The sequence below is a fragment of the Gavialis gangeticus genome, unplaced genomic scaffold (genome assembly GCF_001723915.1).
Source record: "Gavialis gangeticus isolate Ggan-Ray unplaced genomic scaffold, GavGan_comp1, whole genome shotgun sequence".
Taxonomy (NCBI): domain Eukaryota; kingdom Metazoa; phylum Chordata; order Crocodylia; family Gavialidae; genus Gavialis; species Gavialis gangeticus.
The window spans coordinates 1,003,925-1,021,545 of NW_017728993.1; positions in this window are offsets into that span (position 1 = coordinate 1,003,925).

Sequence of the window (17,621 nt, forward strand, 5' to 3'; positions counted from 1 at the left end):
GGGCAAATCCTACAATGGCCATCCACTAGGGCCAATAAATGGAGCTGCTTCTGGGAGTGGCTGTGGCTGCTTCTGGGAGTAGCTGCAGCGATCGACTGGTGCTTGCAGGGCGGCACCGGTGTTCCCACCTCCGCCCCCGCCCATCGCCTAAGTGGTGAGTGTGGCCAGTCAGGGGGGGCACCAGCACTCTCAGGGGGTGCATGTGCACCCCCATGCACCTCCTTTGTGTCGCCACTGGGTCCAAGAGGGTGCCATGGGCTACTGTTACAACTGGTATCAAGAAGGGACATTGAGCTAGGGTTAGGGCTATTATAGTTGGCAATGGGCCAAAGGATATATTTGGTGCAGCAGGACACCCTGAACTAAATTTAGGGCTGGATATGGCAGCGGTCAATGGCTAGGATTAGGGTGACTGCATGTTGTAGAGAAGCTTGTATTATACTTGGAGTTCTACAGTAGCTGGAGAAAGTCTTGCAATTTTATCAATGTTAAATTCACTTAATGTTCTAATATTAATGCAAAAAAAGAAGACAGTGGAGCAAAAACATAACCCCTATGTAATTGTTCCTCTGAGTTTTACTGCTGTCTGGCAGCTGCAGTAATTTTTTTTAAGATTTAATATATTTTTACAGGATATTTATATTTTATATAATAGATTTAAGAACATCCTTTTTTTCAGCTGACTCTCTTCAGCTCTCTGTTTTCAAATGTTACATTTCCCTGCATATATAATTAAAAAATGGCCTTTAATGTGTAGGAAACGAGATGTTCTTAAATGGAAAAATGCAACAAGAAAACCTCTTCATTTGCACTTTTGTTCTGAGTACAATACATGTTGGACTGAGAAAACTTGTTAGATACGTGAGTATTTGTTTGTAATGAATACAGCCTTAGGCCCAAACCCTGCAAACACTTACATGCTCAAGTTTATGGAAATGAATAGTCCCACTGAAGTCACATGCATAAGCATTTGTAGCACCAAGGCCTTAGGTCTCCATCAAAGCTAAATAAAGCCAATGGAAGCTTTTCTAATGACTTCAGTGGGGTTTTGGATCAGGTTTACTATCTGTTTCTTGTCATGCCCCAAATATTGCTTGTTGATTGACTAGGATGATGACTATGCCCTATGGCTTTATTGCAGGAGTGTCAAACTCAAGGAGCACTTGCAACACTGGGTCCAGCCCACATGCTACATGCAGCATGTGCCAGTCCCAGGGGTCAGCACAGGGCACATTGGCTCTGCAGGGAGCACAGAAGGTGAATCCAGGGCTTTGTATGCAGTCCCCCTGTGCAGTGTGCAGTGCTGGACCCAGCCTGCATGCTGCAGGTTGTGCACTCCAGCGGTTTGTGCACAGCAAGCTGCAGAGCCAATGCATGCTGCACAAGGGATGCAAGGCTGGATCAGCAACCCCAGCACCCCATGGAACCCAGAGTTACAATGCAGGGCTGCTCAGCACACGCTAGCCCGGGGGCTCACTGTGCACACAGCCCTTGGGGCCAGCATGGGCTGTATGTTGATTGCAACATGTGGACTGGACCCTGTGCTGCACCACGCACAGGGGGGGCAGGTCATCTGCTCTGAACCACCCCCCACCCCATGCTGCCTGCAGGCTATGCACTGCATACAATGTGCCAGGCCAAGTCTAGCACATGTGGTTAGTCCAGGACCCGCAAGTTGAATCATACGGCTTCATAGGCCAGCTGCTTGACATCTCTCCTTACAGAGACATTTAAAAAAAATGCAGCTCTTCATATCAAAAAAAAAAATCCTTTAGCATTTCCCTCTTTATGACTCATGTTTCTATAATATCCCTTAATTTCCTCTAAGCTTCTTAAGTGTCTGTGAAACCAAAAAGCTTCAGTTCCTATTTTTACTGATATCTTATTGAGGTGTGAAATATGTGGTACTTCCATTAATAATCCATATGAATCCTTATAGTCTCTTTTAAAACACCTGCGCGAATAGACAGAAAATTCAGTATTGCAGATAGTATTATTAAAAGACCTGTTTATCATTGTGAGAAAGGCTATCAGATACATTAATATTCTCCTTCTGGTAGGTGGGCTTAGGGTGAACATTTTATAGCAGATTTATAAAAAAAAAATTCTCTGATTGATTAACCTAGCATGAAAGTGAATTAAATATGTGTAATGAGTATCCACTGATATACTGCATCACACCTATGCCTGTATGAAATCAAATAGAAAGAGACTCAAAAAGTCAAATTTAAGAATTTTCTAAATTTTACTTCCTTTGATTAAAAGTTCTTTTAAGTGGTACTTATAAATGAAATATTAAATCATTGTATTTAGGGCTCAGCAATTTCACTAAACCAAATTTGGAAATTAATATCTGAAATTATTATAAATTTATTTTCATGAAAGGAGGGAATGATATTATGCATGTTGACATTCTCCATAATTTTAATGTTTTATATTTATTTTTTCCTAGTGTATCCTATTAACCCAGGGGCAGGCAATTATTTTGGGCAGAGGGCCGATTACCCAGTTTTGGCAAGCTGTCAAGGGCCCCATAAGTATCCCCACCCCTTGACAGGTGCCCTGCCCCCTGGTCACCATCTTGGGAGCAATGTCCCAATGTCTTGGGACTAATGTCTCAGGGCCAACACCAGTGGGGCCCAGAGCGGGGCGCAGGCTGGCAGGGGTCTGTGGAACTGGGCTGGGCTGCACCAGCAGGGAAAGGGGGGGGATGGCCCTGGCTCCATAGAGCCCCTGCCAGCTGGGACCCTGTATTTCTGCCTCCCTGCTCTGGGCCCCATCGGCACTGGCCCCAGGACACTGGTTTGGGCCCCACGCTCCTGCTCATTCCCAGCACCCTCCAGCCCCGCGGTACAGGTGAGGGGCAGCGAGCAGCCCTTACTCCGTGCTCACCAGCAGGGAATGAGCTGGTGCTGAGCCCGGGGAAAAGTGGCCCCTTGTCCACCCCATGGCTGGTGCTCCCTGCTGCAGCCGCTCACAGTCCGTGCGGGGCTGTTCTGAGCAGGCAAAGGCAGCCCCAAGTGGGCTGCAGGTGGCTGCAGCATGGGGCACCAGGCACGGGGCAGGGGAGGGGCCACTTTTCCCTGTGCTCAGCACCAGCTTGTAACCCTGTCCCACTGCCAGCCTGGGCCCTGTGCTGGCTCCAGACTCGCCCATCAGGGCTGTGCCATGGCAGCAGCAGCTGCGGCATCCCCAGGCAGCGTTTGCCAATGCCACCCCTCTGCTGCCCAGCACGTGAGCTTCGGGTGCGCGGCAGCAGCAAGCACCGCCTGGTGCGGCAAGCGGGAGGGCTGCAGCTGCTACCGTCATGGCACAGCCCTGACAGGTGAGCCCAGAGCTGGCACAGGGCCCAGGCTGGCTGTGGGGGCAGGTTACAAGCTTGTCCCAAGCGTGGGGAAAAGCAGCACCTTGCCCGTCCTGTAGCCAGTGCCCCATGCTGCAGCTGCTTGCAGCCCATGTGGGACTGTCTATGCCCGCTCAGGACAGCCCCACATGGGCTGTAAGTGTCTGCAGCAGGGAGCGCCAGCCATGGGGCAGGCAAGGGGCCCCTTTTCCCCGGGGTCCTCCCCTGCCCTTGACCTTGCCTGCTCCCCTTACCTGAGTTTCCAGCTCAAGACAGCCATGTGGTAGCAGGCCAGAAGCCCCTGCTGCAGCAAGCACATTACAGCTAATTATTGACCTGTCTGGGGTAGAAGTGCTGGGTCAGGTAACCCAGAGGGAGGATTAGAAGCCTTATAATACCAGGACTGTGGCTGAGGCCTGGGAAGAGAGGGCCTGACTGGTCAAGAAGGAAGGACTCTAGACTGTGGGGAACTGCAGGAAGCCCCTGCACCCTTGGCAGCAAAGATAAGCATTTTGGCCCTGTATTGTAGCTCATTGCCATGGTATGATGTTGACCTAGGGTTGGGGGACAGAACCCCTCTGTGGCTCACAGCTGGCTGGGATCAGGGGCTGTCATTGAATCAGGTCAATGGCAGCTGAGGGGGTGGGGTCATCCCCACATGGGGAGAGCAGACATGTTCTGCCTGAGACAAACATGCTGCCCTGCAAGGGCTCCTTTGGATGTTGGCACATGCAACCTAGCTGAATGCCTGATGGATGCGATGCAGATGTTCATAAAAGTGCTCTAACCTAAAGTGCTTTACTCTGATAGCACATCCATTGAGGGTTAACTGGGAGCACAATCTGTTATGTTCAAGCACCTTAAGTGCTATGAATGTCTGTTCTGTTATGGCTTTCAGGTGCTTTCTGCATGACTAATGCACGTGAAGTGTAACATCTGTACCTATCCAGGGACAAAAGGCTTTCTCTGGGGTGAAATGTAGTGTCTGCTTATAGCCAGAGATTCTGTGGTCTTTCCCCTGAACCATGTGAATTTTAGATGTAAGCCTCAGCAACATGGCCTAACTGTTCTTAAAATGTCCTCATGTCACCAGATGGGGAAGCAGCTATAGAGCAACTCACACATAGCTGATGGAGAATAGGTTTAGGTTAGAGATCAGAAGGCAATATTTTACAGTTAGGGTGGCCAAAATCTGGAACCAGCTTCCCAGGGAAGTGGTCCTTGCTCCTACCTTGGGCAAATTCAAGAGGAGGTTGGATGATCACCTGTCTGGGGTCTTGTAAAACCAGCATTTATTCCTGCTTGTGGCAGGGGGTCAGGTTAGATGATCTATTCAGGTGCCTCTTGACCCTAGCTACTATGAAACATACATGGGTACAGGTCTTCCTAGCTCAAGCACACTGAACTTCTCTTCTCTCACTGGTCCCTTAGACTGAGACAATAGCTGTGAGGAATCTCACTTGACAGTAAGTAGCAGATGGCAAGTTCCCAGAGAAGTAAGATCTCCGTGAAGAGGACATCTTTATTAGAGAGTGGCTGTTGAAGTTTTGAATCCTAAGAAAGGAGACATTACAAGAAAAGAAGGTTTGAGATTCACATATTTAAGTATGTAAGTTAGTGAAGAATTTCTCTAAGGTGCTGGAAGGCAAAAAGTAAGAAGTGGCTAAGGTGGGATATGGATTAAGAAAATGACCCCTACTGCAGCCTAGACTAGGTAGAGGTAAGGGAATATGAAGACCTGGCTGTTCCATCCTTTCTAGTAGGGAGACAAGCAGAGGAAATGCCCTGGAACTAAGAGAAATGGCTTTTTTTCCAGTGCTGGCTGAAGAAGAAGAATAGCTAGTGTCAATAGCAACATGAATCGCACCATTTTCTTACCCCTCCCAGTGACACAAGGAGCAATGTCAGGGGCAGAGATTTGTACTACACAGTGACATGACTTCATTTTCTTTCAACAAATCTGCTGGAGGGAGACTTGGTCTTTGTGAAGGCCCTGCTCAATGAACTCTACATCAAGTGGGGGTGGGAGAACCTCTAAACACTACCATTTCCCTGTCTTTTCAGTCAATAAATAAAGTCTTAGTGCTACAGCACTCAAACTGAGTCAGAATCTCAAGGCACATAGGTAGGCCAGCATGGAATATGTCTATGCTGGCCAATACTTTGGATATTGAAACATCATTTCATGAGTAATGCTACATGTATATATATGTATATATGGCATGTATACAGAGAAAGAACAATAGCAATACCATGAAATACACAAACTGATCAACATAGGATGCTTACGAATGCAGTCTCATTACAATAGACTACATACCTTAATTTCAAATGCTCAGTTCTGAAAAAAGTTTGCATTTTTCTAAATTACAGCTGATATGCTTGTCCCCCTGTATTAGTACAATTGCCAAAGCACCAAAGTCTGATATGTTTGCTGTCTGATTAGACATACAGGGCTAGATTCTACTCCCAATAGTGTGACCATAAATTTAGATTAATTTAACTCAAGTCAGTGAAATTAATTTGGGTTTACACCAGTGTTTTAGATTAAATCAGCATCTTATCTAGCAGTTTAATGACAGATTGCTTTCCTTTTTATGAAGTATTGTATGTGTGATAATTCATGTTGCACACCAAAGAATTGTAGAAGTCTGACATTTAGCACTGAAAAACAATTAGAAACATTGCTCCAATTGATTCTTCTTTGTTGGTAATAACTTAGGTGGCTGATTTGTCAGTAATAGCCTTTAAATATGCTCCTGCTTTGGAGTGAATGATTTATGATAGTGCTTTTTGTGTTTAGTGCCATTTTCAAAATGAATAGTATCAGAAACTTTGTCCATTTACAACACTGATTTTAACAATGAATAAAGCTTATAACCTAAGTGATAGGAAATAAACTAAACATTTCTATGTTGACAGACAGAGATTTTATAGTCCAAAGGGACTATCATGATCAGGATTTTGCCCAGGAAATCCTGTATTAAACACAAACCTTGTGGTTGAGCTAGAGCAGTGGTTTTCAACCTGTGGTCCTTGGACCCCTGGAAGTGCACAGACTATGTCTAAGGGACCCACAAAAGATGACCACAATCAACCAAAAAGTATGTGAATACCCACGCTAACAATTCAAAGGGGTCTGCACCTCAGAATTTCCAAAGAGGCTAGCAACCTCCATTTAAAAGTTTTTAGGGGTTGACAAAAACTTAACATTGGTTGAAAAACATTGAGCTAGAGTATGTATTTTAGAAAGACAAGCAATCTTGAAATGGCTTTAAATGATGGGAGAAATCAGCGTGTTCCTAGGAAAGCTGTTCCAGTAGTTACTTACTGCCAGCACTAAGAATTTGCACCTGTCTCTTTTCCTCTTATTTTCTGATTATTTTAATCTCAAATTAGACATGAATAGGCAACATAGAATTTCTATTTTACAATAAAGGGTTTTGGAGTAAAAAAGTTTTCTCTAAATCCACTTGTTCACTTGAATAGGTCAAGCAAATAAGTCACAAAATGGACTACAGTTAAAAAAATAATCCTCAGAAAAATTGGGGACTAGATCCTCAGATGGTATAAATTTAAGCATACAATATATGAAAATCAGTTGATTATCTGGCTCAACTATATTGTAACTTCATCTATAATTTTTCTGGGATCCCGGAAAGGTCTCATCAGCCATCTTTGGATACACAGATAAGATGATCATGGAAGACAATCATCCTGGGTTGCGAGGGATTGCCAAAGAAGATCATTTTTATTACATGGAGTATGTACTAAGTCTCTTCCTATACAGTTTTCTGCTGTTTACTGACAGCTGCAACAATACTTCATTGAAATAAATGTGTGTACTGGTAGATATTCATTTGTTTAACATGGGATGACTTGTTTTAGATTCTGTTCACTGGTCCTCTCTCTCTCTATTATCCACCATGGGGTTAATGAATGGAAACAGCCTTTCAAATGGTTTTTGGTCTTTGCCTCTCTCTATTTGGGGCTACTATATTTTCCGTATATAGATACTTTTCCATATTTGGCATGACAAAAAAGAAAAAAAAAGTTTATTGTTAGCCTCTGCTTCCAATAGAGCACCTACCATGGAATTACTTTATGCTGCATATTTTCCTAGAATAGGTAACAGACAATCCTTCTTTGCAAATATTTTCCTATTTTCCCCAATATTTTTATTATTGGAGCATATTTTTTAAAAACAGATGCACTTTAGCATGCCATGTGGTGCATACTGTGTAGCATCTGTTGTGTCATATCTGCTTACACCGTATTTGTGTCCCTGATGAAGCCGAGTGGAGAACCACACTTGGATGTCTCACAATGTAATACTATGAGATTACGTGAAATATGGAGGAGAACAAAACTATGATCCTTTGGATCAGTGGCTAGCACATCTTCCTGCTTCTATATATTTAAAGAACAACTTTTACAGCAGCTCAGATCCTGAGTACTTCTTTCCCCGTGTTTGGTATGAAGTATATGCAGCAGTTTAAGGACAGTAATGTATGGCAGGAAGCAGGACAGTAGTTTTACTTAAAAAACGATGGGCAACCTCATAGTTCAACACCCACAGGATTTAACTCTTCCTTATTAGATTTGTTTCTGTAAAGAATAAACTGATCCAAAACATTTCACATGTGAAACATTTACTGTTACTTGGAGTATTTACTTAAGTCTGCTGTCAATAGGAAAAGAGTCCCTCCTCTCTCCTGGCCACCAGAAATTGTACAATGTTGACCTGAGAAATTGATACAGTTTTGCTCATCTCCTTTATATCTTTCTCTAATCTGGGGAAACTAGCATAGATCTGAAAGGAAATCAACCAGAAAACAAAGACAGCGATGCTACAAGCTGTTGCTTTTGTTTGCCTGCTTCAGGGCAAGCTGGTTTTGTTCAACAAACCACACACACTAAACCGCGCTCTTCCAGAAGATCAGCTGAAGCAGAGAAGACATTGAGGAGACAGGATGGATTTGGGATTTTATTGTGATATTTCTGTGTCAGCTGTGTTTACATCAGCATAATATTGTGTGACTCAGTTTACCTCATTACCCTGTGCATAGAAAACGAAGGGTTATGGGCCAGGGCTGGCTACCTTCAGGAGGGACAAGATGGATCTTAAGCATCAGGCAAGTCTTGAATGCCTCTGTTGACATATCAGGAAAGGTGAAATGCCAGATCCCCAGCAGTCTGGCAGCTCTACACAAGTAGAGGAGCTTTGGAGAGTGGAAAGACTAGACAGGGACCAGCTGAGTAAGTTTAGGGATGTTCACAGCTGTGTGGGCTGCACTGGGGACAGAGCCCCTTTGGAGGAGGAGGAGGAGGTAGAGAACCTCTGCCTGGCTGAGATTAGCCTCAACAAATGCCGGAGCTGAAGAGCTTGTCTGCTGTGCTGTCTAGGACTTGGGCTTGTGCTCACGACACCCCCGCAACAGAAGGTGAAGCCCCTCTCTCTGGAGGGGACCTAGAATCAAGGCCACAGAGAACCAGGGAAGGTAAAAGATCAAAATGCCTGTATCTCACAATGGGACAGAGCCTGAGCTTCCCCCCTTGCTCTAGAAACCAACCCTGGCCTCACTTCTGGGGACTCTTTCAGAGACCAAACAGGTCTGCAGCAGTCCCAAGCAAGCACCCCCTGGAAGGCACTCGGTGTCAGGAAGAAAGAATAGAAATAACATATTTTTTAGCAAGGAGAAATGTAGCTAACCAAAGAAGTCAGTGTCTGAAAAAGCAGCCCTCTTCTTGGTTAGCTGTGATGGGCTTTTGGGGTTTATTCCTCAAGCTCTCTAGACTTCCAAGTATGAGGAAAGGGTTAATGGAGACACTGAAACAGAAAACACCCCAGCTGGACCTGTTTCCAGCTCCTATAAAGACTGTCTTCTCAGCAAGGAGAGGGATTTTGCCTGCGTGGGGGTGGCTGGGATTTGATCAGAGTAGCCAGAAGGATCTCTGCAGTGATTTCTGCCTAGACAGATGTATGCTTCCAGACAGTTAATACACTCAGGTCTGGCCTAATTGGAGCAATCTTGCAGTGCTGACATATTACTGTTAGCATTTGTATCGTTCCTTGTTGACACTGACTTTCTGTTGGAGAGAATCTGATTTAGCAGTGGTCATATATAGTAACAGCTCCCATAGTAATTCATTCAGGTCTAGATTTACTTTCTTGCTGTGGGGGTGTGGTCAAACATGATGGCATAGAGATTGAATTCAGGTCTCTGATGTACCTGTTCATTGTTTCAATACTATCTAGAGTATGCAAATGAAACTGCTGTCCTCTTTTGTTTGACATTTGTATAAAATATGTTCTGTGGGATGGTCCTTGCCCTGAAGAGATTACAGTCTAAACAGACAATACAAAGGATTAGAAAGAAGCATTTGTATTTTCTTTTTAGATAAAGATCAGAGGCACAGAGAGATCAAATGACATGCCTCAAGGAAGGCAGGAATTGAATCTAGAACTCCTGAATGCCCGCACAGGGCCTGAATTACAAGCTCAACTTGGTATCAAAATGACCTCCACGGACTGCAACACTGAGGGAGGGAAAAGCTCTTTGAAAGCCTCGGTTTTTTTGTCTGCTTGTTATAAATAAATCTATTTTGTGACCCTCATTCTTGATGTTCTGTCTCGCAGCATCTGGTTATCTTTCCCATCTGTTTTCTAAAATGCCTATATTTCAAAATCTGTGGATCAAATTCCCTTTTCTTGGTTTTTTAAAATAAAAAACCAAGAATCATTCTTGCTATTAATTGCATACTAAATTGCTTTACAATTGAATCGGAGAAATCCTATTTACTTTTTTCTGAGTGAGAGATCTTTATCTCTGGATGCTTCCCGGAAAGGAATTTTCATAACAAGACACTATAAAAAGATGCTTACAGACTTCCAGGCTTTCTGAGAGGTTAAAGAAAGAAAAAAAAACGAGCTGAAAAATGGTGTGACATGGTACACATTCCAGCTAAAGTGTCTGTTGCTATAGCAAATGAAGGAGCATAACTAACCTCTAACACAGCCTGCTTTGAAAATCTGTTGCAGTTTGTTGAGGCTCTTTTGTTCCGATGCACTTCAGTTTTTCCCTTACAGTTTGCTAAAATGATCTCAAATTATTGGAATTTACTTTCAGAGAAAGCTTTGTTTGTTCCCTGAAATTAAAAATAAATTGAACAATAATAAAAGTCAGTGATTTCTTTTTACCTGTGATTTTGTTTTCTTTCATTGGTAAGCTAGAAGGAGCACCATTTGCGAGGAGGCAAATTCAGTTATTTCTGCAACGAAAGATGGCTAGTGGTAAACTGTTCCTAGCTAGACACTCATCAGGCTGCTCTGTTTGCGTTACTCTACACTTAGCCCGTATGCTCCTAAGCTTCCCTTGTTTTGAGTAGGCTATAGCACAGTTTCTTTCCTTGATTTCTCTATGGGAAACCAGGACCTTGCGTTTTTCCCTAAAGCCCAAGGTTCAATGCTAGACTTCTCAGACTCCAAATGGTGCTCAGGAAGAAAGCCTTTATAAAGTGGTTTAAAACCCCCCATCTCTTTCCTTTTTGTAGCACACAAAAGTATACAGATCTAGTCAAAATAATAAAAATATCTGTGTGCATTTCCCTACCTCAATAAGTTTCCTTACCACTGAGCGTTCTTTGGGATGAGGTCAGAGTCCTCTCCGAAGCCTAGCATTCTTCCTCTCCTGTATGTGGCTTATCCTCTAATCTAAATTAGAGTATTTTCCTTTCTGATAGACCCAGTCAGACCCCTCTACTCCCCTTCTCTCCCCCAAACTTCCACCTCTCCATCCCTCCCTCATCCTCTCTTTGCTCCTGTGATCAGTGTCTTCTACTGTGACCCATTGTTTAGGTACACTCTTCCTGGTGGGCAGACTTGAAAGAGGAAAGAAAACCTCAGGTTCATCCTGAGTAGCAGTCATCTTTCTGACATAGGAGATATTCATGCAGGTAGAACTATCAAGGTCTAATGATGCGCCTCTGCTCAGCTTTCTTCTCCTTGGAATTTTAGTCCATCGGGACAGAATGGGCAGCTAACTCCCACATTCAACATGGAATTTGCAGTCTGACAAATACACATGAAGCGCATCTACATGAGACATTTACTGCTGTGTAGACTAATCAGCTCCACAGTAAATATCTTGTGTCTATACATGCGGCCCTATTAGGCCACAGGAAACTAATTAACTCTGCAGCAGAGTAGACCTTGTAAATGCAAGTACTATCTTGCTGTGGAGTTTTTTACTGTGCAGCACCACATGTATAGACACTGACATGGCTGACTGGGGCACAAAGGTGCTTCAGTGTGGGGCTGCCTGCCAGGGCTGCTCCCATCCAGCCCAATGTGCTACGGTCCTGGGCGTATGTGTAAACAATAAACACCAGATCAATTTAGGAGCAATAAACTCCAGAGCGATATGAACTGGAGTTTATTGCTGCGTGCTAATAGCACATGTATATATGCCCATGGAGAGACTCCGATACCAAACAAAATTCATAAATTATATATGAACAGTCTCCACAAACCATTACAATGTTTTTAGAAAAAAACAAATGGAAACTATTCTAGAAAGTAGAGCAGAAAATGATTGCTAAAATCAAATCAACATAGTAAAATAGAGAAAAGATATTAAATTAAAATGAAGGGTATGTACTAGAGCTGTGCAAAATTTTGCTAACTGTTTAATTTTGATGCTGTTTCAATTCATTTCAAGCTCGAAACAGCAAAATTGAAACAAAATAAAGGGCTTCAAAACAGCCTTAAAACAAACCAAGGGCAGTTGAAACATTTCGAAAGTTTCAAGTTTCAAAGCTGAAGCTGAACTTGCCTGCAGGGAAACAGAAAGTAAGGAGAGGAGGAAGACGGGGGAAGGACTGCTCTGATATTAACTGTGGATGCCAGTAAATGGGGCAATATGGTCAGGGTGGTCCATGATGCCCACTTTGCTGGCATCCACTGTTAATATCAGCTGGCCTGTGACTCTGATTCTTCCCTGAGGTCCCTTCCAATCCCAGTGCTTTGGGGGAGGGATGGATATACAGCATAAAAAGCAGTACTGTTTGACTGGGCCTGCTTTCTGTCTTGGGGTCTGACAGTTACTGAGCTATTGTGCAGCAGCTTAGGAGCATTAGACAACTCCTACTACTACCATTGATTTGAATGATTTCCTATTTGCTAGCCTAGCAAGTGGGATTCCCCAATATCTTTTCCTTTCTTTTAGATCCTTTTATATTATTACTATAGTCATTAATTTATTCTTTTCAATTTTACAATTATATTGGATATTACACTACAGAATTTATATAGGAAGGCAGATACATTTATATTTTATTTCTATACTTTAATACATTGTGGTAAATTATACGTTATAGAATTTATATAGGAATGCAGATACATTTATATAATTTTATAAAAGTAAGACACTATGGAAAACACCATGAAGCATGGTCAAAAGGCAGCTGGCAAGCCTTCAGGGAGGGGCAGAAGCAGGGGTAGAGTTCCCCTCTCCACCTCCCAAACTGAGATGCAGCCTCTTTCCTACAACAAGCAGGGATGAGGCTTCCAGAAGCAGGAAGGAGAGGGGAACAGTGCCAGTGCCACTGCCTGTGCCTGAGTCTGCATCCTCTCTAAGAGCACCAGCCATAACACCCCCCCCACCATGACAACAAGCACCAGCAGCAGCACCAGTATGACAGTTTCCTCCACCCCTGTTTCACTTCCCATGCTGAGCCTTCCAGTGCTAAAGGAAGAGCTGGAGCTAGATCTGGATCTGAGTGCCCTAGTAAGGTAAATTCTGGGAAAGGAGGGGGAATCAGCTGAGTTTGTGCTCCCCACCCCTCAAGTTTCCCCCAGAGCCCAGTGTCCTTCCCCAGAATGCACTTCAGAGGAGGCTGAGGAGGTAGAGGTTGTGGAGGCAAGTGGCTCAGCTCAGTCCACTCCTCCTGTTGCTGTGCCTCTGCCTGCTGAGGAGGAGAAAACTGCAGCATTCACACATGCACCCGCACTCAGAAGTGAGTGGGTAGTGTGATCTGTGATCATTTTGAGCTGGCAGATGATCCCAGGTATGCTATCTGCCTGCACTGACGAGCCAAAACTGGCTGGGGCAAGGGAACAAAACACATGAGCACCATGGGGATGCTGATACATCTCCACAGGCACCATTCCCTTGTCCTTGTTCCTCCTCAGCCTGGCACCAGTGGAAGTGTGCCCAAAGGGAAGTCCCCCTCTCAGTCCAAAGCCTCCATTTGCCTGGAACTCTGGGGGAAAAGCAGACAGAAAGGGGGGTATGTTGCAAGGGTGAGCAAGATCCCCCAGAATATTGGGGGATGCTTGCTGTGGATGGCCAGCCCTTCTCTTTACTTGAGTAACCAGGGTTCAGGCAGCTCACAGTGCTCGTGGGCCCATACTACCAAGTGCCTGCATGTACCACCTTCAGGTGGTGCCCTCCTTGTATGAGGTATGCAGAGAGTACTTGAGGGAGGAGCTGCACAAGGCAGGTCTGCAAGTGGTCTGACACTTCATCTCAGACATCTGGAGCAGTCAGGGTGGCGATGATGCCTACCTGTCCCTCACAGGGCACTGGTGTGACCAGTCAGGCCATTGGTGGGCTCTCCTTCAAGCCGAGGTGATGGATGAGTCCCACTCAGCAACAGAGATCATGGGGCAATGAACTACTTGGTGCAGGGGTGGCTTGTTGGGCAGAGTGAGCTCACCTGTGGGTTCATGGTCACTGACAATGGGGCAATATGGTCAGGACAGTCTGTGATGCCCACTTTGCTGGCATGCACTGTGTGGCACACAAGTTCCACCTCATTGTCAGGGATGCCTTGGAGAGGGACAGGGCTGCTGGTGATGGCTCCAGCACAACCAGCAAGCTCATTTCCAAATGCAGGAAGGTGGCAGGCTACTTCCAGCCAAGCATCAAGGGGGGCAAGATGCTGCAGGACAAACAAGCAGAGTTGAACATTTTGCAGCACAAAACCATGCAGGATGTGGAGCCTCAGTGGAACTCCACCTACCTGATGCTCGAGGGCTGGTGGAACAACAGAAAGCCAACCAGAGATGGCCTTGCTTAGGGAGATTGGGATCAGCAGCCCACTTTACAGAGCTGAATGGGATACCATCTCCCAGATCTTGGTGATCCTCAAGTCCTTCCTCAAGGCCACCAAGACCCTCAGAGCTGGCAATGCCCTCCTTAGCCAGGTGATCCTGGTAGTGAGGGAACTTCAGAGCCAAATGCAGAGATTCTAGGGGATCAATGTTCCTGGCTGGGGTAAGCCGCTATCACCAGATGTGCAGGCACTGGTGAGGTGGCTGAAGGAGGGCATCAGGAAATGACTTAATCCCTTGTGGTCCAGCACGGTCCATGTGCTGGCCACCATGTGTGACCCGAGTGTGAAGGGCAGTGTTTGCAGCAGCCAAAGCCTGAATCAGTGAATGGAGGTGCTGGTGAAGAGAGTCAGGGAGGCAGAATGGCAGAGGTGGGGGAACATTGAAGAGGAGGATCCACTATCCCATGCCAGCATGCCATCCACCAGCCAGTCTCTGCCTCCACCACAGATGCTGCCATTGTGAGTCAAGGGCATGGCTTCCATGGTGGGGTCCAGAGGCACCAGACCCCACCATCAGGCAGGTAGCACTCAGGGCCTTGGTGGCTGTCTATCTCACCGAGGATGTGAAGATGCTGTGCAACCCCTTGGCCTACTGGGCAAGTTGCAGCCAGATGTGGCCGGATCTGGTCACGGTTGCCCAGGAACACCTGTCCTGTTCACCTACCGGTGTTACGAAAGAGAGGGTGTTCAGCATTTCTGGGGATGTAGTGATACCCCACTGCACCTTCTGGTTTGGTGGAACATCTGGTGAACTTCTCGCTGCTGGGGTTCACCAAGCTCCAGGTACAGATGGAGTGAATGCCACCCTTCTTACTATGTCTGCACCTATTTCCTTTTTTCATTTTTTAAAAGCCATTTAATGCCCTGCTTTCAGAGTTGGAATGGGCACTCATTGCATCACCAGCCAGCAGGGGAAGGTCATTTCCCTACTGAACTTTCATGCCAGGATGAACTTGGAGGTATGGGCTAGGGCTATGGGGTAGGAGGAGGCCCCAGGTCCTAGGCATAACCACTAAAACTGCACTCTGCCAGGGTCAGGGAGGCCTAGTGGGACTGTTGGTGATGTAGCAGCCCCAAGAAATGCCAGGACTGAGGATCCCCCTGGTGAAAGGTGGGTAGGAGGCACCATAACCTCCCGCTACCACAATCATGCACACAGTCCTGGCTGGAGAAAGGCTGGGGACCCATCACATCTTTGACAGGCCTGAGGCTTGCTGGTCACTGTGGAGTTGTGAGGCTCCAGGTTAGCTCAGCTTAGCTGCCTGGGATGCTAGCTTTCAGAGTGAAAAACCCTTTGTCAGGCTGAGGAAGCACCTACTGTTGGTGTGTGTGTGCTGTTCCTGGATGGAAAGAATAGTAAAGAATCCAGAGGCTGGCATACAATGCAGGCAAGAAAGCCAGTCAGTGAAAATGGAAATGGAGGCATCAGGGGGTGAGGGACAGGCTGGGGTGGGGGTGGGGAAGAGGGATGTAGCAGCACAGGTAAGAGCAGAGAGGTACCTGGGGAGTCAGATGTCCGGCAGGTTGTCGTGTGTCAGAATTCCAATGTCTATACTCAGTCCATGAGTTTCTGCATGTAGGAGGTTGATGATGTGCAGTTCATAGGCCCATTTGTGGACAGTGGTAAATTCACTTTGAGGATCAGGACTGAGAGACTGGAGATAGAGTGGTTTTCTTTGGAGGAATGTGCCCCCACAAGTAGTTGGGTATGCTTGTCTGTAATAGAGTCTGGTGTGCAGCTTGTGGGGGTACTGGAGATGTGTTGGCAGGTTTTGCATGTCTTGTCATGGCATGGTCTGGATCCATTCAGTGTGTTTTGGGCTGTAGGAAGTTGGCTTCTGGTGATGAGGTTAGTGAATTTTAGTGCTTGTTTGACTTTACAAACCACTTTTCACAGACGGGCCTATGAACTTTATTTCATCAACCTCCTAGATACAGAAATGTATAGAGTCAATATAGACAGTGGATTTATGACACACTACAACCTGCCTGACATCTGACTTGTGACGTAGCAGGTATCTTATGACGTAGCACTTTTATCTGCTACATCCCCCTTCCCCCACCTCCCTCCCAACCTGTCCCTTGCCCCCTGATGCCTCAATATACATTTTCGCTGACTGGCTTCCTTGCCTGCATTGCATGCCAGCCTCTGGCTTCTTTACTATTCCTTCCATCCAGAAAGAGCACACACACCTACTAGATGCTTCCTCAGCCTGACAAAGGGCTTTTAAACCCAAAAGCTTGCAAACAAGAATTTCTCCAACTATTCCGTTGCTCTACTAAAAGATATCAGATTGACCCTAAGAACACTTGTCTTGGCTATGTCCTTAGGCCAACACGGCTACAACCTACACCCCTTAACACGCACAAGTGACATCAGTTTTGCTTTCAGCAGTTGGAGGTGGAGTTTCATTAAAACTCCTGCACCATTCTGCCTGAAACCTGGCAGGCCCCCCTTATTCCCACATGATGGGCAATGTATGTGACAGGACCGGTGCTTATAAAGGTCGACATTTAATGCCCAGCTCTCAGAGCAGGAGGTGGCAGTTTAGTTTCTCATCAGCACAGCCAGCAGGGGAAGAACATCTTCCTGCCAAGCTCCTGTGCCAGGAAGAACTTGGAGGTATAAGAGCTGGGACTATATGGGGAGGAGGAGGCCCTGCATCATTCTGGGCATGACCTAAAACTGCACCCTGCCAGGGTCAGGAGGCCTGGGTGGGATTGTTGGTGGCACAGCAGCCCCAGAAAATGCCAGGACCACAAACCTCCCTGCTGAAAGGTTTGTAGGAGCAGGAGGCACTTGATAACCTCCAGGCAACAACACAGTCCTGGCTAGGGAAAGCCCAGACATGTAAGATCTTTAAGAGCCTGAGGCTTACTGGTTGCAGTGCAGTTGTGAGGGTGAGAACAGGGGCTACCATCTCTGCAGTTTTCACCCCACTGCACCTTAACACACACACACAGTCACACGTCATGAGTTTTGCTTTGAACAGTTTGAGGTGCAGTTTCCCAGAAACCCCTGCACTCATCTCCTTCAAACTTGGCAAGTTTCATGGCCTCTGAAGGGGCTACAACCGCTGCAAGTTTTATCTGAATCGAGCAAGAAATGACAAGGTTATAGGCAGTTTTGTGATCCCCCATTATAGCCTATGGCTGAAAC